The following is a 22220-nucleotide window of genomic DNA, read 5'->3' as shown; positions in this document are numbered from 1 at the left end:
ATGGCAGGAGACACTTGTTAAAATTGGCCAAGCGGGTTTAATTTTGATTGTTGCAGTAGGGGGACAGGCTTTGGGACAGGGCTGAGGCTCACTTTGCTGAAACCGAAGGCAGGCAGGTTGGTAAATGCCAAGTCCATTGGCAAGTCGTGGAGAGCATGAGGGGAGAGACTGGTCAGTGTCAAGAGGCTACCTGTGTTTGAGCATGTCGCTTACTTCAATTAAGCTCCTCCCGGTGACAGAGTCTAGGAGACAGAGGGGTGATCTTCCTGGATAATTTCGTTACAAAGGATGGGCCCCAGGTCCGGGAGAAAGACATTCCTGGGTTGTAAATCTGGCAAATGGTTGGGAGAGGATTTATATCTCAAAGGGGAGAAACAGAATTTACACTGGCTCGTTTTCTAAAGTAAATACTGTAGAAAAAGGAGGTCCGAGATCTGCAGTCAGAGAGAAACCTGTCTGAAGTTCCGTCAGGCTGGGGAGAATATTAAGACCATTTTGGACAAGACGCAGAAACGGATGGGAGAAATCTCTGAACTTTTCCCAGCAGAGATTTTGTGCGTGCGTCAGCTGCTGAAAACACCAACCCGCCTTCCTTAATCCACGCCACTTCCCTACTTTTTCAAGAATGATCGAAACCCTGCTTACATTCATTCATTTAATATTCATTAAGTGCTACTTTGTTTACTATGTAACAAACATTGTTATATGATTTTTCTGGCTTGAGTTGTATCAATAGTTCATTTGAATTTTCCATATTACATATGCATATATATATATATATATATATATATATATATATATATGCCTTCCTGGCTCCTGCAGTATCTGTGGTTACTAAGCAAAGATGAGGAGATGGTTAAGGAATCTCCGAGAACAATTCCTTTGCAGGAAAGAGCATGCTCAGCAATAACTTGGGTTTCGAGCTGAGAATTTTTGGCTTCCGCAGTTCCGATGCACCTGTTATAAATACAGGATATAGTCTGGCACGTTCTTCACTATTAACAGACGTGAGAAAAGTGGGCTTTGGCATGTGTCTCCGTCTGAAACCCAGCACTGGCTTCAGGAGACAGAATGCAGACATGTGGCCGACACATCCCCCCAGAGCACAGGCTGACAGTATGCGTGTTGACAATGTGTTTTTGGTGGTTGAGATGTCCATGTTTGTTTTATTTTGCTGTATGTTCAAACGCACCGCTGTTTTTAAATAACCAACCGTTCAGCGAAGCCTTTTTGATGTAGAATTGTTAATTTTTCTACATACTGTTTCTCATTTATCTTGGAAAATTCTTGCATCATGCATGGATAATAATATTTGTACAAGTTAATTTTATTGAGCCCATGTCATAGGCCACACAATATTCTAGTTACACTGTAGATTAGCCAATTCACTTAATCCTCCTAACACCGAACTATCTCTGAGGTCAGTACTACATCTTTGTTAAGTAAGGAATTTGCTGGTGGTCCCACGATAAGTCTGTCTCCAGCGTGTGCATACTAGACCACTGCCTGATACTGTCTCTAGTGGTTCATACATATTGGCAGATTTCCATGCATATGTCATCCTATTTATGCCTCATAAGATCCCTAGATATTAGAGGATGTCATTATTTCTCTTGTGAAAATGAGGACATTGAGGCCAAGACAGATGAGTAAGGTCATTCAGCTTGTAATCAGACATCAACAGGATGCTCGAACTGGGACGACTGCTATCCGAATCGGTGCCCTCGATCAATTGCTACACCAGGATAAACAGCGAGAGAAAATCTATTTAAATTTTTCAGAAATATTGTTCATGCCAATAAAGCAAAAAAGAGAAAAGAATACCCATCATTTCTGTCTTGGTATCAGACATGGACACATGTAATGATTAGAATAATGATATTCTCCAAATAGAGACCCTTGATGAGGTCAGTAGATCACTGATGCTTCATTTAAGAAACCACCTGGAGGACATTGTAGGCAAAGGTCAAACCAAACCAGAAAGGGCTTTGAAAAGGGCTTTGATGATCCGCCCTGGGTCCTACGATCTGTATTATACTTAATAAGCAAACAACCCTGGTGGATTTCAATCAACGTCTCTTTTTCCTCCAGTCCCCATGGCTAACCAAAAAAGTAATTTCAGGGTGCAATTATCCAGCACATGGCATTCTTCGCCAGATAAACTGCAGCACTCAGATTATATAGAGAAGTCTGACTTTCATATCCCAGCAAAAAAATACACCCCCAAAAAACCTAAGAAGTTTCATGGGAAGAGTTAATGAAGCAATCAGAAATAAAGTGAAGAGATTCTAGAATCTTAATTCACAAGCCGCAGGAAGGATCTCGGGATTTTAAGGCAACTGTCGTCCACTGGTGTGGCTCAGTGGCTGAGTGTTGACCCATGTAACCAGAGGTCGCCGGTTCGATTTTCTGTCGAGATACATGCCCAGGTTGTGGGCCCGATTCCCACTGGGGGACATGCAGGAGGCGGCCAATCGATGTTCTCTCTCATCGATGTTTCTATCTCTCCCTCTCCCTCCCTCCCTCTCTAAAATCAATAAAGAAAAATAAATAAATAAAGGCAACTGTCTTGATTCCGAGCCCATTTTCTCCTAGAAGCCCCCTTTCGCCGTCCTGTCTGTGGGCAGTCACGTTCTCTGTCTCTTCTGGCATCTTGTAGATTTAATGGTAATTCATCTGTTGAGGAACATTGAGGTGATTTGCCAAATAACTTCTTCTGGCAAAAAGAATGTGCTGTGTTGTTATTCTTTGGTCCAAATGAGCCAGACTGACTGTCTACACGGTGGGAATATACCAGATGATTGCTTTAACCATGTCCTTCCCTCGAGCTGTGGATACATGGTCTCCGTACTCTAGGTATACTCGGTTAAACTTCATACTGAATAATTACTGGCAAGGGGCCATGTGCTCGGAGTAATTTAACGTTCATCTTTGGTTTCTCCAGGGTGCGAGTGACAAAAAGGTTTTGTTTATACTTGTGTTAGAAGGACTTTCTTTTCATAATTCAGAAGAAAATCTCCAAAACATGAAGAAAAGATCATTCAATTAAACAAACAAACAAACAAAGTCTTGGTTCCAAGTTTTCCCCAGGAATCACAAACACAGGGCTGAGAAAAAGCTGATGTGTTTCAACTTTTAGGAGCAGAAAGGTAGCCAGGAAAGGGGACTCGGGGTTCAAGCCCTGCGAGTCACGCAATTTCTATTACAACTGCCTCGCAGCAGACGTCACGGGGGTCTCGCTTTCCGAAGGGGGTGATGCTGCTGCATTTTATTCCAGACGGTAAATGATACGCCTTCCCGTGGATTGCTGAATCCTGCGGCCCCAGAGGAGCGGGAAAAGCCTTCCCGTAGGAGGCAGAAGGGAAAGGTCCAAGTTGTAATTGTGTCGTGGGTTACTTCTAGAACCAGAAGCAAGAAACAGAATGTCTCTCTCTTCTCCTTTCCTTTGTGAAAATGAGACCACTGCCCTCACATTGCCAAGCATGAGGCTTGAATGACCTCACGGAGAAAAACACTGGCTAAGCCCCAGAGCACTACATGTTCTGAAGTAAATGACAGAAGAGGTATTTTCAATTGAGTTCAGATGTGCAGGCCTTTCGAGAACAGAACACGAATACAACATGTCGGGGTAAGCGTGCGTGAGGGTTGGAATCCGGTGCCCAGGGGAACGCAGTCAGCACAACCCCCCAGAGCGGTCACCTCTGAAGTCCTGCGGGAATGGAGGCCGCCAGCCCTCACCTCTTCATTTTCTTCATAGCGTTTCCATCCGAAAGGATGCCATGTATTTGTCCATTCGATAATCATCTCTCTTCTTTACGAGAGCGAAGTCCTTAAGAGCAGAGACCTTGACTGTCTTTCTCATTATTTCTTCTCAAACTGGAACACTGCTTAGACATAGGGGGAACTTAGGGAACTTAGTGAAGATGATAGAGATAGATAGATAGATAGATAGATAGATAGATAGATAGATAGATGACAGATAGATGATAGATAGATAGATAGATAGATAGATAGATAGATAGATGTCAGATAGTGAGATAGATAGAGAGATGATAGCTAGAGTGAATGAACATGTTATATGTAGACAGGATTGACAAGCACAGACATGAAGGAAGAGTATTGTGTTGTATTAAGACAATGGCAAGTTGGAGAAAAGGCTACATGAAGAGAGAGAGAGGCCAACAGCATGGAAAAGGGAGTTTAAATCACAGGGGGGAGCATCTTGAAGGCAAGAGCAGTATCTCATCAACATCCAGATGCGGAATCCCTAGTCCAAGTACACATCCACATGAATGATGTGCTCATGGCCCAGTGTAAGGAGAACTGTCTGCTTTAACCACAGAGTGCCGTCAAGGAGGACTTCCCTTGCAACACGAGAATTCTAAGGTGGCAAGCCCAGCGTTTCATGCCAGGCCCTCATGGCTCCTGAAAAATTCTGAGCTAAAGAAATCATATGGAAAGTCCTGTTTCATGGGAATTCAATCGACACATAAGCAGATACGTGGCATTTCACTCTTCAGTTGGTCCACGCATGGGATGACCTGTGGACAACTGACTAGTTTACCTAGAGAATTTCAACCTGAACCTTAATAATGTGCTTCATCTCAAGGAAGATGAGCATATTCTCCATCACAGAACTTGAAGCATCCAAAGACACTTGAATCAGGTTGACTTGATATAATAATTAGAATTTTTGAAGGAGACTGTAATATACCAGTTATTTTGTAGCAGATTACTTTGCACCAAGTTGAGAAACTCTATAGTTCAGGAAAATTGGAAACATAGCATTGAATTTGAGAAAGAAAAGAATTGTTACTTAATATGTATTGCAATATTAAGAAGCATCTTTCTACCTCAATTTTTGAAAATGAGGCATCTTTACTTAAAATGACCAGCTTTACTATAAAGTCACAATGAACCTAAAATAATTCTCAATGATAAGAAACAATCCAACTATCTGATGAAGTTGGATAAAGGAACTAGGAATATTTAGATCCTTGTTTTAATCACAATCAATTCTTACCCATGTGTTTGGGAAGAACGGGAGACAAGCCTGGCCGATGTGGCTCAATGGTCTGAGCATCGTCCCATGAACTGAGAGGTCCCGGTTTGATTCCCAGTCAGGGCACATGCCCAGGTTGCAGGGTCGATCCCCAGTGAGGGGTGTGCAGGAGGAAACTGATCAATATTTCTCTCTCATATCAATGTTTCTCTCTCTCTCTTGCCATTCCTCTCTCTCTAAAAACATCAATAAAAACACATTAAAAAAATAAAAAAGAAAGGCATCCAACTCAAATAAACAACATACATTTTACTGTGGAGTAGCTTCCAATACCGATGTAATTTGTAAGTTCCAACTGGATGCTCCCCTGACTTCAGATGGTCAGATAAGTGTCTCTAGACTTAAAGAAATACTTGGTAAGACATAGAGTTACTATTTCTTAGGCTAAACATGAACTGGACTGGCACAGGAAACAGTTGTAGCCAAATTTGAGTGATAGAGAACACTACAATCCAGAAAGGAAGCTCATATGTTTCCAAAGACTTTTAAACCGCTTTTAAAAGAACTAATATTCTGCTAAGAACTTGTGACTCAAGTTACTGAGCCATTTTAACTATGATGGAGAAAAACCAGGAATAAGGAATTGCCATTTTATAGATGAAAATCATTGCACATAGACTGCAGAAGAAAATTATTACTGACTCTGTAGGAGACATTTCTTGGATATTGCTCAGGATTCTCAAAATTATCACGTCCAAAATGAATTCATTTTGTTCTTTTCCTATCTTGTTTCATGTTTTATGTCCCCCAGATCCTTAATTCATTTTCTAAGCCTCGACTCAGCCTTTCCTTAAAGCCCCCTATCTGATCAATCACTGAATCCTGAGGATGTCACATCTCAAATATAAATAGACTGTTTCTACTTCTCTCCATTACCACCCCCAGCACGTTCATCTGGTCTACCAACATTTCTCAACTGTACTTCAAGGGAGATCCCCAACACCACGGGCCATGAATGGGTTAGAATGGCCACCGTTTATTTGGCCACAGTCAAGAGCAGAGATTTGTGTATCTAGTGAATTGTTTGAATGGATAAAAGTTCAAGGTCCGTTTGCAGAAACAGGATTGGAGAAAGGTCATTATTTGAATTTATGAATGGTAGACAGTCCAGTAATTATATTTTCATTCTCTTCCTAGTATCAAAGTGTCAAGAAATGGAATGTTAATTGGGAGATTATGAACTAAACATAGAAACAGAGAATTGGAAGGATGAATACTTAATGAGCTAGAAGAATAATGCACTAAGGCTGGTAGTTTCCAGACAATTTAGAATGAAGATCACTAAAGTATTTATATTTTCTATTTTAAAAATTTTTTTTATTGCTTTGTTAGAGAGAGAGGAAGGGAGAGAGAGAGAGAGAAACTTTGATGTGAGAGAGAAACATCAATCGGCTGCCTCCTGCATACCCCCTACTGGGGATAGAGCCTGCAACCCAGCACTGACTGGGAATCGAAATGGGACCGCTCAGTCCAGGGAAAATGCTCAATCCACGGAGCCACACTGGCCAGGCTGCATTCTCTCTTAAGAGACCTGTAAATGAAGAAGAAAAAAAAAACTGAATTGCAAAATCTGTGGTCAAAATGGTAGATAGGAAAGAGAAAGGAGTAAGTAATGAAAGATTTATGTACAGTAAAATTTGATTGATGTTACAGTAAAGCCTAATTAGCTACCTTTATTTTCCAAAGGCTATGTTTGCTATCAAGGTACAGTGATGCCCATATAAGTTAGATGGGCAAGGAACTTTATTTTATTTTGCTCTCTAGACTTACACATTTTATAACACTTATTGACTCAAGGAATAGCACCTGCCTATACTCTGAAGCTCTCCTTCACCATCTGTATTTTATTTCCTGTGAAAATGTTTTGTTGTGTGCATGTATGTGTGCATGTGTGTGTATGTGCATGCATGCACCTGTGTGTGCACATGTGTGTATGTGTATGCGGGCACCTCTGTGTGCATGTGTGTGTGTATGCATGCACATGCACATGGTTATTGTTGACATTGTTTCCTTTCTCTTTCTTATCTGGATTCTTTTTCCTTGTCTAGATCATTCATGCTGATAACTACAATGAACATCAGATTTCCTCTTTCTTTACTTTAATATTATTATTTTGATTATAATTATTTTATCGATGGATAAAGGGATAGAAGTTTGGAATGCTCCAATTCCTTTCTGATGGGGTTCTCTGATTACTCTCATTCTGCTGCCAGTAGTATTTTCCTGCTCACCTAGCAAAGGTGAAAGATGGCGTTGTACGCCATGGTCTTGAAATCTGTCCACTGATCTTTTAATACATTGCAGCCTGCATTGGAGGTGGTCCAATTCAGGATAGATTCTTCTTTTAATTTGCTTCATCCACTGTCTTAACTGAGCACCACTGGGATGGCAGAATGGGGGAACTTTCTGTGTATACTCAGGTGTAAGCTTCTATAAACCATCAGCAAATATTTGGCAGCCAGCTACCATAGTGACATGTATATCTCCTCTCTGTCACACACGTACTTGCAAAACACTTAGATTTCCACTCCAAACATTAATAACAAATCTAAAAAACATACTTTCTCTATAACATTTCTTTTGCTTGAAATAACAAACTCTTTAGCAATGATGACATCTCTATATAAAATGTGTGAAAAAATGTCAGTGTAATGATTTAGTCCTGAACTGAAGATACCAGAACAAAAAGAACAGTGTGGAGCGAAAAGGGCCTGTTCCCTCCTTTCAAGCCAGTAGATTTGTTCTATTTCATTAGACTTGATGACATTCTCCATGTAGCAACATCGAGTTTGAATTACATAAAAATTCCTTGCAGATCCTTACAATAGTCTTCATTTTTAAAAGTATGTTTTTATTGATTTTTAGATAAAGAGGAAAGGAGAGGGAGAGATAGAAACATCGATGAGAGCAAAACATTGATCCCCTGCCTTCTACACGCCCCCTACTGGGGATCAAGTCTGCAACCCGGGCATGTGCCCTGACCAGGAATCAAACCAGCAATCTTGGTGCTTGAGATGATGCTCAATCGACTGAACCACACCAGCCAGGCAATAGTCTTCAATTTCAATGACAACCATTTTTATTTACCTTTGTTGCTGTTGGTTTGACTGTTTTCTTAAGTGTTTAGGAGGAAGTTAGAACAGGCTGCCCAATGTCCTTTATAGCCTGGTCCCATTTTAGACTAAAGATGGCACTGTCCAATTCTTAATATTATTTTTGTTGTTGCTTGTTTCTCCCCTTTTATCTTTCCGTTGGATGCCAACCCAAGATCAGAAATACTTTACCGACATCTGTTTATTATTTTATTTAAACCCAAGGAGCATGCGAGCGTACACATGCCTATTGTTTATAGGTTTGCATATAGCCCTCAGATGAGTTCCTCATATTTATTCTTGACGATTTGGCTTCAGACCCATCTTTTATATTCAACCCCCCCCCCCCTTGTCTTCAAAGCTAAAAATGTTTCTAAGTAGTACTGGTTGGAGGATCGCAATAGCATCTCAAAAAAGCCAATGTTTCATGTTTTATATTCAGAACTAACAAACGCATCCTGTGGCTTATATGGATGTTCTTACAACAAAGCCAAAAGGGCATGAGCTAAGGCACGTCCACCACGGACGCTGAGGGGTAGGGAAATTTTACAGACATATGTGAAGAATTAGGGGAAAAATCAGATGTTCTTGCTCTCTACCTAATTTGTTGATGGATGAATAAAGTGTCAGGGCATTTTGTTTTTAACTTTTAAATGTCCCCATAATAAACCTTTTATGGTGGTGGCAGGTTATGTTATATTTTGTTATATGTTATATGTTATACCTTCCTGGTCTGTTCTTTTCTTTTTTTCTTGATTGATTTTAAAGAGAGAAAGGAAGGAGAGAGAGAGAGAGAGGGAGAGAGAGAGAGAGAGAGAGAGAGAGAGAGAGAGAGAGATATCAATTTGTTATCCCACTTATTTCTGCGTTCATTGGTTGATGCTTGTATGTGCCCTGACCAGGGATTTAACCCACAACCCCAGTGTATCAGGTTGATGGTCTAACCAACGTAGCTACCCGGCCAGGGCTGGTCTGTTAATTTCATGATAGGTTTCCCATTCTGTCCTCAAACCATGCCTTTCACCCGTGCTCAGTCAATAACAAACCTGCAGGATGAACCTTGGGATGAGATGAAGACCAAAATGATCCTGGAAGGAAGAGGTTTCCCTTGTAATCCTTGGGTTAAGCTAGAAATGTAGATTTCCCCATCCCCCAGGAAGCTGGGAATAGCCGTCCTCTCGGTCAGGTAATTCTGACTGAATATACTTCCCCGAAACTATTGGAATAAAGACGGGGTAGATGGTGTTTGCACAAACTTATGTAAGCAGCACTTAAATTATGCTAATATCTCTCCAACATCAAGCCATTCCACAACTTTATTACATGAGTGTTCTTTTCCAAAGGGAACTATTAATATGAAACAAAACTTAAAAGCTTTCATTTATATTTCTTTTTTTTTTTTTTCTTTTTGTAGCTAGAAAGACAACAGGTTTGAGGGGGAAATCACACGTTGCTCAACTCCAGTAACTTAAAAAAAAAATGAGAACAACCCACTTTCCTTGGAATTGTAATAATAAAATCTTAGTTCCTGAGCCACTAAGTTGTCATCATAGACATTTAAAATACTCCTATAGTTGTTGTTGTTATTATTATTATTATTATTAGTCTTTTTTTTTTTTTTTTATCCTCACCCAAGGACATTTTTTTTTTTGTTTGATATTTTGTTCAGACAGAGTGGGAGGGGGAGAGAGAGAGAGAGAAACATCGACGTGAAAGGGACACATCGAGTAGTTGCCACCCGCACAACCCAACCAGGGCCGGGGACAAACTGCAACTGAGGTACGTGCCCTTAGCGGGAACCGAACCAGGGTCTTTGGGGACCGCAGGCCGATGCTCTAACCGCTGAGCCAAACCGGCCAGGGCTATTATTAGTCTTTTTAAAAATTCAGTGAGTTCCCCAGTAACCAAAATTTCACACTCATTTTTTCAAAATTAGGGCTAACCTTTTGGACAGTTCAGTGATCATTATCAAGACATCACTCAGATTTAATTTAAATCTGGATGTTGTTTATGTTTGTGGGTAATTTTTATCCTCATCGAGGACAATTTTCCACTTTTTGTTCAGATAGAGCTGGAGGAGGGGAGGGAGGAAGAGAGAGAGAGAGAAACATCAATGTGAAAGGGACACATCAAGTGGTTGCCACCCACACGACCAACCAGGGCCGGGGACAAACTGCAACCAAGGTACGTGCCCTTCGTGGGAACCAAACCCAGGCCTCTCTGGACCACAGGCCAACGCTCCAACCGCTGAGCCAAACCAGCCAGGGCTGCTTGTGGGTATTTTTTAAATGTCTTTTATTCTCCATAAATCCAATTATGCTGTTGGACGGTCAAATGTATCTTTACTTAAACATCAAGGGATCATCACGAGCTTTCGTTTCGCAGCAGAAAGAATGGCTCTGACTGATCTCTTTCAAGATGATGGAGACTGCAAGTCATCCAGGCTGAGTGAGCTGTCTGTGCACAGGGCTGGTAAGTAGTTGAGTTCCAAAACAGTAGGCCATGGCTCCTGGTCAAGAAATCAGCAGATGGAGCATCATTGACTCTAAGATCAACAGATTCGAAAAGGAGTAAAGGAAAATCACCACCCACATATATCCCTCAACGGTTCCCATTCCCCCAGCTGGTATGGTGGGGAAACATGAGTTTCAGAGTCAGAAGTAACTGAATTCAACATCCGTTCTGTGACCTGGGGCTAAGATCAAACCTTGTTGATACTTTACTTTTTCTCTTGTAAAATGAGGTAGGGAAAAAAATCTAATGATTGGATAATATAATAAATGTTTGAAAAGCCCCTGCCACAGAGTGAACGTGTGGTAAGTGGTGTATTTTATTATTCCTCACACCTAAAATTCTCAGATTATCAAGTCTATTGGTAATCATGCAACATTGTTTGGATCGGGGCTACAAAGTTTGGTATCTGTTACAAATGATCACAGGAGAAACAAGCAAATGCATTAATCCGCAGTTCTCAAGAGGGCTGGTTAGCCTTTTAGGGGGTTTGGGATGATATCTAGAGACAGTTTGGAGGTCACAGCAGGGAAGGATGGTGCTATAGGCATCTAGCAAGTAGATTTCTGGGATGTGGTTAAATATCCTACAATGCACAGCACAGCCCTCACAACAGTGAGTCATCTGGCTCAACTACCAATGGGATCCAGGTTGAAAAGTCTCAGAAGACATTGAAAGCATTCCAAACTTCTTCACCTCCAAAGACCAGATGGTAGAAATGAATCCTCAATGTCCAGAAGATGAATTCAAGTGAAATTATGGCGTGGGTTTCATTATTTTCAATTCAACTCACCATAGCTAACCTTTGACTTCACAAAACAGTTTGCCACACACTGTTTAATTTTCATACATTTTTATCCTACATATTACAGGTCATTATGATATAGTATGTACAGAAATTTAGGGTCCAAGTATATATGGCATGATCCAAGGCATTTAGCTTGTAGAATCTGTGAGTTCTCATTGAACGTATTGGCTGGGAAACATGTCCTGAGACAGGAGGCTAGTACGATACACCCTCAATACACTAAGCTCCAAGGAGCAAGAGCTGCCGTAAGTGATATTTGAGCTAGTAATTGAAAAATTAAAACAAAAGAAAAAACAGAAGACATTGAAGTCTTTGAAATTCTTGCTCATGAGGGAAATGCCTAGAAAAACCATCTTTGGCCTTTTTCATGCTCTTCTTGCTCAGAAAACCACTTAAAATGTATAAGATTTATTCCATATATTTGAAACAAGATCCTTTCTGTTTCAGAAGATTTCTTTGAAAGATATTTGTTTTCAAGATGCTTGTCACCACTTGTAAGTATAATAAAATAGAGAGGGTTTTAATGCTGGAGACATTTTGTTCTGTTGGACACCAACCTAGGCATTCTGAATTAGATGTTTCAGAAATATTTTTTTTGGGTTTATTAAATGTTCATTTCCCCAGGCCTCTTAGAGGACTTCAGAGAGTGATTTCAAATTTCCTAACCTTGCTATGAATTTCAAATTCTGAGAATATCTCTTCACAGAGCATTCTATGTAGCTTAGAATATTTTTTTCTCCAAAGAAAGAAAAAAGTTACATCTTTTCCTATTGTGAAGAGGTTTTGGATTCCAAAGTCTAATATTTCTACAGTGGTAATATATGCTATTACTTGGAGTTAAGGAAAGAACAATAAATAAATAGTTCACCTCTCATCAGAGACTTTTTAGAACATTGTACTTATCAAGGGAGTTTCACAGCTTCATACCAAGAGACAAAACCTATAGTCAGAAGAAAATAGGAAATGATATTTTTAAAATTAGAGATGACTGCAAATCTAGATATCCATGGTAGACTGTTTGCAAAACTGGCCAAAATAATGGTCCTCCCTGTATCTACACCCTTCGCTTGTTTTCTCTGACAATGACTCTCGTCTTAGCCGATGGGACAATAACAAAAGATATAAGCAGAGACTTGAAAAGAGCTTGCCACTTGAGATCTGGGAAGCCTGTCACCACAACCCTGTCACCCAGTCTTGACTATCTTTCTGGAACATGAGAAACATGGATCTTGGTCATTTCCTTCCCTTGCCTGGCCTGGAGTCTAAGCGAAAGGACCAGAATGAAAGTGTATAGAGCACACCTCATCCTACCTGGATAGCTTTGGGAATTTTCATAGTCAGAGACATGAGGTATATCAGCACTTAGGGAATGGATACCAGAGTTCTAAGCCACAAAGGGGATAAGAGGTCAATAAACCAAGAGAGTGAGGTTTAACAAGAAGCTCGGGAGGGAAGTGTTTTAAGGGGACACTGCTCAACATGTTTATCTGCTTCTGAAATGTCAACAAGGTCGAGAACTCTGTCACACCATGGTGGTGACGGCATCACGATGGCCTGGTTCCAAAGGTTGGGAGTTACCGTCCATCTCACGAGACTGCCCAGTTTAGACTGTACACTTGTCTAAACTTATTTGGGGGGAATAAGAGGTTTATAGCTAGGTTTGTCTCTACTCACATTTCATGTAACGACTCACCAGTGGCTAGGTATTGACATGTCACCAGAGAAGCAGGCAGCCATCTGGAAGCATTAAGAAAATAACAAGCATACACGTTCCTGCTATTCAACAGGAGGAGAGGAGGAGGGTTCTGGACATCTCTTGGGTCTGTTTGGATGACCAGCCTCAGCAATGATTAAAACAAAAGGACACGCTGAAGGGTCTGTATTTGTAGAGATGTCTAGCCTTCTCATGGTTCTTATGTCATTCAGGGTTCCGCAAGGGATGAGCAGGTGCACACAGTGGAGATTCTGAGGAGGATTTCATGGGAGGACCATTGGTAGAAGTGTGGGCAGGGATGGGGTAACTGATGAGCGATGCTGAGACTTTCGGAAACCAGCAACCTCTCCAAGGCTTCAAAGAGCAGAGGTGGATAGTTCAGCGGGATCCAGTGACAGCGTGCGACGGAGGGAGGGGAGAGGACAGGAACCAGTGTTGAGGGGAACATAACCCTAGGTGCCCATGTAGGGCGGGAGCCGGGAAGAAATGCTCAGGTTATTCTCTTATTGGCCGAATGATGATCAGATCATAAACTAGAAGATAAGCAAGGCTGTCTGATGTTCCCCGAGAGCACAAACCTCCCAGGGGAGGGGTAGGGCAGAGGAGAGAGCATGAGTCTGGAGAGGGGAAGAGAGACGTAGTGATTACGCCTGAGGGCAGTATATGCCACCATTGTCTTCACTTGCTCAGCCTACAACAGCAGTAAGTTCAGGGCAGAGTCATCCTCTGGAGGGAGATTTGCCACTGGGTGGTGAACACATAATGCAATATACAGAAGAGCTAGTATAGAAATGTACACCTGAACCCTATATAATTTTATTAACCAGTGTCAACCAATACATGTAATAAAATTAAAAATCAATCGATCAATCAAATGGAAGCCACCCAAATGTATTGCAATCTGACTTGGGTCTCTCGTCTCTTATTCCAAGACAGAAGGGAGCTAGTCCATCGAAGGAGCTTACAGGGAGGTAGACTGGGATTTGAGTTCTGTCTCTGCTACACACAGCTGCGTAACAGGCAGTACTCGACCTGCATCTCAGTTACTCCAGTCATGCAAATGGAACAGCAATAACTTGTAAACGAGTTTTACAAGGATGCTTGGTATATAAACACTGGTTTCTTTCTTACTAGAAATACCCCTTTTATTCACAATTGTAACACTGTATTTAAAAAAAAAAAAGTATCACTGCTGAAGTGAAAATGCTCAACTCTCAAGCAGTTAGCTGACCAACATTCCAACTTCTTCCCTCCCAAGGACTCTTTTCTTTCTCAGTTCTTCCAAGTCATAAGTAAACCCCACTTTCATCTGTACTTGTGGCCCATACTCTTTCAGAGATCGTTTCCCTAAGCCTTACTTTCCTTCCCCAAAGTGCTCACACGCCCACACACCGAGACACACACTTATTTTCTTCTATACGTTAGTTATTAATCTTTTTTTAAATCAAAGGTGTATCAGCTCCAAATCACAATTTCCAGGCAAAATGAGATTTTTTAAAAAGGGCACCTTTCAAAAATCATTGTCTATGTGTACCTATAGATATTTCATTATTAATCAAATCCATGTGCATGCCACGACTATTTGGGACTTGCACTAGAGCCGACATTCATCTTGTCTGTTGGAGGCTGGGAATTCCATAAAACCCCGCTGGCCAAAATGCCCGGAGAGAACCTGAACACGTGCACGTCTGCCGTAGTTCGGAAAATGAGGACACAATCTAAGAGCTCTCAAATCCCTTGTGAAATTAAATATTATCTTAAGAAATCCTAATTAACGTAATCTTCAAGTCCATCTTCACTTTCTTCTCTGTGACTTCATTCCGGGCTGGCCTGCCTGTGACCTGGCGCACATGGGCTTCCCATTAGATGAAATGCTACTAAAGCCTCAAAAAAAATAATAATAACCTTTTCATTACCTCTTCAACTCGATCAAGAGAATTTGCTCTCGAGTGTGACATCACTCCGTGGTGGTCTCAGCACCCTCGTGCTGTCCCCAGCTGCACGAAGTTATCTTGGTTTACACAGATAACCAACCAGATGTGCCGATATTAAGATGGGTCACCCTGGACGTTTCTGCTCATACAAAGTGGTTGCAACCAGAGACCGTTTCCCGCACAGTTTTGAAGTTTTTTAGTTACGCATTTATTTCATGGTGCCTTGCAGAGAATGCCAAAAATAACAATCTGATCCACATAATGACAGAGTCTTGTCGGAGCACGTTCCTTTGGAGACACAGTGACCAGGGATCATTTTGAAAGTCACTGAAACAGTGCCGGAGCAAGCTTTACAATGACCAGTGGAATTGTCTGTGAAGGCCTGTCCTGCCCTATGAACTCTACGCCCTTCTCAAACGGCGCTCTCCTAGGCCTGACATTAAATATGGCCTAGCAATAAAGTTGGAGCGCACCGATTTCAAAAGAACAAACTTAAACATTTCAACTTCGAAGTTCTATTTGCATATTCTGATCATATGTGAAAGCAGGAATCTCCCAGATTTGTTCACCCTGAGTTAACTGTTCAATCCTGTACATTAGTCATGAGTTAGCTATGTTTTTGTCATTTTCCCCACTATCAGAAACCTAGCTGAGGTAGGTTCTTTTTTTTTCTTTTCCTCACCTGAGGACATTTTTTCATTTTTTGTTCAGATGGAGTGGGAGGGAGGGAGAGGAAGAGAAAGAGAGAGAGAAACATCGACGTGAAAGGGACACATCAAGTGGCCGCCACCTGCCCACGACCCAACCAAGGCCAGAGACAAACTGCAACCGAGGCACGTGCCCTTAGCGGACACCGAACCCAGGTCTCTCCGAACTGTAGGCCGATGCTCTAACTGCTGAGCCAAACTGGCTGGGGCAAAGTAGGTTCTTTAAACAAATAAAAATCTGGGTTGGTTTTACATATACTATATGAATTGAAGCATGAAACGGTGAACAGAAGAAGTTGACTTATTCAGCAATGTGTTTAGACATTACATTCTTATCACTGGGCTAGAAATGGAAGATAAATAGAAAGAACCATATTTAAATTATCCAAAAATTATAAAGCACAGAACTTCAGGTACCCCCTAAACAATGAAGCTGGCTAGTATCGCCTTAGCAGGCTTGGGTACATTTATTCTGCGGCCCTGACTGTGAGTCGTGCTCTGAGCATGGATGGGATGCTGTTGCTCTGGTATAGGGAACATCATCCTTCCAGATGTGGGAAGTAAGGTTAGCAAAGGTCGCAAGAGTCCTGAGCAGTGATGGGTGGTTCGGCGTGGCCAGAATCAAGAGCTCCGTAGCTGAGAGCTCCCCGTCAGCACCGGGAGGGCTCAAGGCAACAGGTTACTCTTCATAAACATCATTCCTATTGACCAGAATCAACGGGAGATGCTTATTCCATCCCCACTAAGAGTCCAACCTGACCATCCAAGTCCACCTCCCCAATAAGTGTATTTGTGTGTATATAGAACTTCATCACAAATGATGCACATGATAAAATGCACACAGGATACAAAATAAGTTACAGAGGAAACATTCTTCTCTTTGTGTCTTTAAGATCATTTCGAGCATCTCTTGAGGTATGCTCACCTTCCTTTGGTCTAAGTCGGTGATTTTCAAACAGGGCACCGCAAGAATTTTTAACACACGCTCTACCTGACTGTTTAGTCAGGGGCACTGACCTCTTTTCCTTAGGTTGTCAAATAAAAAATTGACAGCCGCCAACACAATAGCCATCAGTGTGAATGAATCAACATTTCAAAATTATACCATTTGGTTGTGTTGTTGTTGTTTTTTTGCCAGATCTTCAAAAAATATATTTTTTGGTGTGCCACAGAATCTTAGTAATTAATTTACTTGCGCCAAGAGATGAAAAAGGTTCAAACTCGCTGGTCTCCGTAGTGAGAGCAGTGATAAGGGTCATGCGTAAGACGGGGGCACGGATTGTGGAAAAGTTACTGCCGTGATCACATGTGCGGGTTAATGAGCACGACAGACAGATGACACGCAGTGGTCTAGCATGGATAAGTAGGTCAAGACAGCAAAACTAAACAGGGTGAGGCATCTGTGGAAGAGCCAAGGACCTTCGGAAACTCTCTCCTTCATAAAAACTGCAAAAATACTGGCAAACATGGTCAGAATACACTTTCGGAAGCCCAGATACTAACGAGAGGCTTGCAATGTGGATTCAAAAAGAATGACTGAATCTCAGTAAGAACCTCCAGTCTGATGGCCTTTTCAACTGACCAACTCTTGCCAATTCAAATAGCCATTCAATGCTGTAGGTCTTTATTTGACTGGCCAGTAGCATATGACATCCTGGGTCTTCCGTTGATCCCACAAGTATCCTTCAAGCCATGTGGCAACATTATCACAATTTTATTGCTACTTTTCTGATTGTTTCTTTTTCACACCTTAAAGGTTGGCATTCCTCACTATTATGACATATTTCTCTTCTTTTATCCTTTTATAGTATCTGGCTGGTACCTCATCCAATCAGATGGCCTCCATTGCCACCTATGTGCTAGTGACACCCCACTTGGTATAATTAGCCCAGACACCCCTCCTCTGTTCCAGACTGTTGACAGCTTTGTAATAATCTTAACACATGTATGATGTTGCTCTCCCATTTCTCAGAATACTGTCACTCCAAAAATCACAGTTCTCAGCTCCTTGGTTATTTATAGATGGACTCAGTCCCTCCCACTACATGATTGACTCTATTTGGAATACATTCAATGATGAAACTTGTTATTAATTTGTATTAATAAATACGTTCCCTATGTTCCATTACTCTGTGTTTGGTTTGAACACATACGTCATTGGTGGAGTCCCAGAAAGATATTTTGGGAAACTTCTTAATAACTACTTAGGATTACACATAAAGAGACAAAATAACTCTAGTCATTTCACTTGGTTGGGAGGTTAAATTGGTTCACTTGGTCTAAAGAACCAATGAAAATGGGTGATTTCAACTCTGGCAGCTTGAACGCTGAGTGTGTCCTATTGACTGGACATGCTGGAAAAGATAAATGGATTAAAGACCCGAATGAGCAAAAAGGAGTGCTTTCTAGTCATAAAAAGCAATCAGCCACTCCAGAAACGCGTTCCCAACAGCAGCTCCAAAGTCCTGCATGCTGCTAGTCGACATAAGGAGTAAACAAAACTCTGTTTAAAGGGAAACCATCCACTAGTTCTCTGTATCTATGAGTTTGTTTCTGTTTTGTTTGTTCCTTTATTTTGTTCTTTAGATCCCACATATAAGCGAAACCATATGGTATTTGTCTTTCTCTGACTGACCTTTTCCACTTAGTATAATACCATGCATGTCAAGATTTCTTTTTTTTTTATGGTTGAGTAATATTCCATTGTGTATATATACTGATCTTTATCCAATCATCTATTGATGGGCACTGGACAGGGAGGGTGAGTGGAAAAGATGAAGGGATTAAGAAGCACTAATTGTCAGTTATAAAAACAGTCACCAGAGATGCAAGGTACAGCATAGGAAACACAGGCAATAATACTGTCATGACTATGCATGGTGTCAGATGGTACTAGACTTGTCAGGGTGATCACTTCATAAGGTATATAAATGTCTAATAACTATGTTGTATACCTGAAACTGTACATGAACTGTAATTTATTTATTTTAATAATTGTTTTCCCTTTAGTGATTTTAGAGAGAGAGGAAGTGAAAGGGAGAGAGAGACAGAAACAGTGATGAGAGAGAACATTAATTGGCTGCCTCAAGCACGCCCCCTACTGGGGATCTGGCCCACAACCCAGACAGGTGTCCTGACCAGAAATCGAACCCGCGACCTCTTGGCACATGGGTCGATGCTCAACCGCTGAGCCACACCAGCCAGACATGAACTGTAATTTAAAAATAAAAAAAGAAAGTACAGAAAAAAAAAGAGGACAAAATCCTCTGAGAAGTTCAAGAGCAGTCAAGAAAGAATATTAAATCCAGAAGTACTCTGCCTAATAGAACCCTTGTGTCTGATCATTTGTTAAATCAAGTGTGGCAGCCCTGGCCGGTTTTGCTCAGTGGTTAGAGCGTCGGCCCTCAGACTGGAGAGTCCTGGGTTTGGTTCCCACTAACGGCATGTACCCTGGTTGCAGTTTGTCCCTGGCCCCAGTTGGGGTTGTGTGGGTGGCTCCGAAATGTGTCTCTCACATCGATGTTTCTCTCTCTCTCTTCCTCCCTCTCCTCCTCCTGCTCTATTTGAGGATAAATGCAGAAACGTCCTCGGGTGAGGATAAAAAAAAAAAGTGCAGCACTTGTTTATTAGCTCTTATGTGTGCGCGTGCGTGTTCCTTAAGATGATCGCATCTATATATAAGATCCTGTTATTTATAAATATAGATTTCTTTCTTTCTAAACAATCTGGATACCTTTTATTTCTTTTTCTTGCCTAGTTGCTTTGGCTAGAACCTATAGTTCAACATTAAGTAAAAGAGCTAAGAGAGCCCTGGCCGGTTTGGCTCAGCGGTTGGAGCGTCAGCCTCTTGTGGTCCAGAGAGACCCGGGATCGGTTTCCGCTAAGGGCATGTACCTCGGTTGCAGTTTGTCCCGGGCTCTGGTTGGGTTGAGCAGGTGGCAGCCACTCGATGTGTCCTTTTCACGTCTATGTTTCTCTCTCTCTCCCTCCCACCACTCTATCTGAACAAAAAATGGAAAAATGTTCTCGAGTGAGGATTAAAAAAAAAAGAGCTAAGAGAAGACATTCTTGTCTTGTTAGGGAGAATACTTTCAATCTTGTACCAGTATGTATGATGCTAGTATGTATGAAAATAGATACTGTTATCAAATTGAGGATGTTCCCTTTGGTTTATTGATTACTGCTATCACGGAAGGGTATTGACTAGTGTCAAATGCTCTTTCTGTATACATTGATATGATCATGAGGATTTTGTTCTTTATTCTATCATTATGGTTTATGATGTTGATTGATGATTATAAATTGAACCAGCCTTGCATTTCTGGGGTAAATCACACTTGCTCATATTTATAATCCTTTATAAATATTTTCCTTGATTCAGTTTTTGAGTCTATATTCATAAAGGATGTTTTTTTTATAACTAGGCTCTAAGTTGTTGAGGTTGCATAAAAGTTTGAATCTATATTGAAAAGATATATATAGGTCCTTGGGGCAGATCTGACCAACTATGAGCAGGAGGTATGTTTGAAAATGTTTCAAACACACCTCAAGCATACACACACACACACACACACACACACACACACTGTCGCTGACATTGATAAGACCTGATTTAAGGTACAGAAAATGGGTTTAATTTGTGGTTTAATAATCCTCCTGTGAAAGCAGCAATGGTGGAATGTCTTAAAGAACCACAATGTATCAACCAATGAAGCTTCTGAGAAATTTGAAGCTTCTCAGGTATTTAGCCATGCGTATTATCTATAAATGCCTAATGAATGAATGAACTTTTCTAGATATTTTCAAAGAAACCTTGCAAATCATGAGAACAATGCCTGCATTACATCTATCTATTCCTTAAATCTCAGTCCTTAATCCATAGTGTATCTTCTATGGAAACGTTTCCAAACATATCTCATGCTTGGAGTTTACCAGACACGCCTGCTCCAAGCACCTACTCTGCCCATTGAAGGGAAGACAAAGATGAATAAAATGAAACACACATTTTTAATTAATGTCCAGCCTAGCAACACAAAGATATTATTCTTTTCTTAAAATATCACCCTCTTTTGAAGCCCTGTGATGAACTATTACCTAATTTTCATCCAAATATAAGAACTGTTAAAATAAATTAATAAAAACTATCCAGCTCTGAATTACTAAAACCCTTAATTGCATCTTTTTTATGTTATAAATTATGTTCTATGTTTCAGCCAAGTTTCTCCTCTCTGTTTTATAAATTATTTACAAATAAGAAACATTTATAACCTAGCTTTCCATAGTGTTAGCATGTATGCAAACTGCAATTAAATGTTAGTTATGCAATTATTTGCGTGCTGCCTGGCTTCCCTGACAAAATGAAAATGCCACAAGCTGGGGACTGGCTTATTTACCCTGGAACCCCATCCGTTGGAGCAGAAGACACGTATCGAATTCCCCTCGACTGATACCTGCATGCCTTTCTCCAGCGGGGTCTTTGAAGGACCAGTATCTGTGGCTCCGAGCTAATCAGTGGAAAGATTGTTAATAAGTTAGTGCAGGTCTTCACAGCCTCATATGATGACAAGTCAAGGCTTCTTCCCCCCCACCCCAAACTATTCAGACAGTAGGTGATGAATGGGATGTGAACACTGGTTTACGTAGACTTCCTCCTGGAGCTGCTGAGATCATAATTCCAGGGTGTGCTGTCACTCAGCTCTGCAGCCTGAGCACATGGTTAGTTCTTCCCTTTATACTCAGGGTTTTGTGGAAACTTGTTTTTCTTTATTTATTCTTTTCTTCTTCTGTCAGCTTACTTTGTTCCACCAAAGACTCTCTTGAGTTTGAGACGGGAACCGAGTTTAGTAATGTTTACCCCTCGGGAGTCAGGCAGAGTAGATTGGACTTTGCATTTGACCAGGTGTATGACCTTGGATATGTTATAAAAAAAAAAAACCCTTATTCATATTAACGTGATAATAATAATAATACGCATCTCCCTAGATTGCTGAGAGTACTGTGTCCCTCATAAAATAATTAGTAATAGGAATGCAATGACTAAGAGTTGTTATCATGACTTAATGCATTAAATGAGGAACTAGCGCATCAAACACTTTCATGTGCATCAGAACCGTCCAGGTCCAGGGGAGGGAAACAGACGCACACAAACCGCTCATGCACGTTCTCCCATCCGTCTGCCTGGTGCCAGGCCCGCTTCTGGACGGTAAGCCATCAATCCCAAGTTTCCAGTGAAAGATTATTCACTCTGGGAGCTCAGTTCCTGCATTATTCATGCCATTCTGCATGCAGCGAGATTTATGTGTCAGGAAAAACATACAAATGGAATCCGATTTACTTGCATGAGTTCCTGGACCATTTGATTTATATTTGAGTAAATAAAGACATATGTCTTC

Source organism: Molossus molossus, unplaced genomic scaffold (assembly GCF_014108415.1).
Source record: "Molossus molossus isolate mMolMol1 unplaced genomic scaffold, mMolMol1.p scaffold_m16_p_19, whole genome shotgun sequence".
Classification (NCBI taxonomy): Eukaryota; Metazoa; Chordata; class Mammalia; order Chiroptera; family Molossidae; genus Molossus; species Molossus molossus.
The sequence above is the reverse complement of the archived record's forward strand: the minus strand, read 5'-3'. Positions refer to the sequence as shown.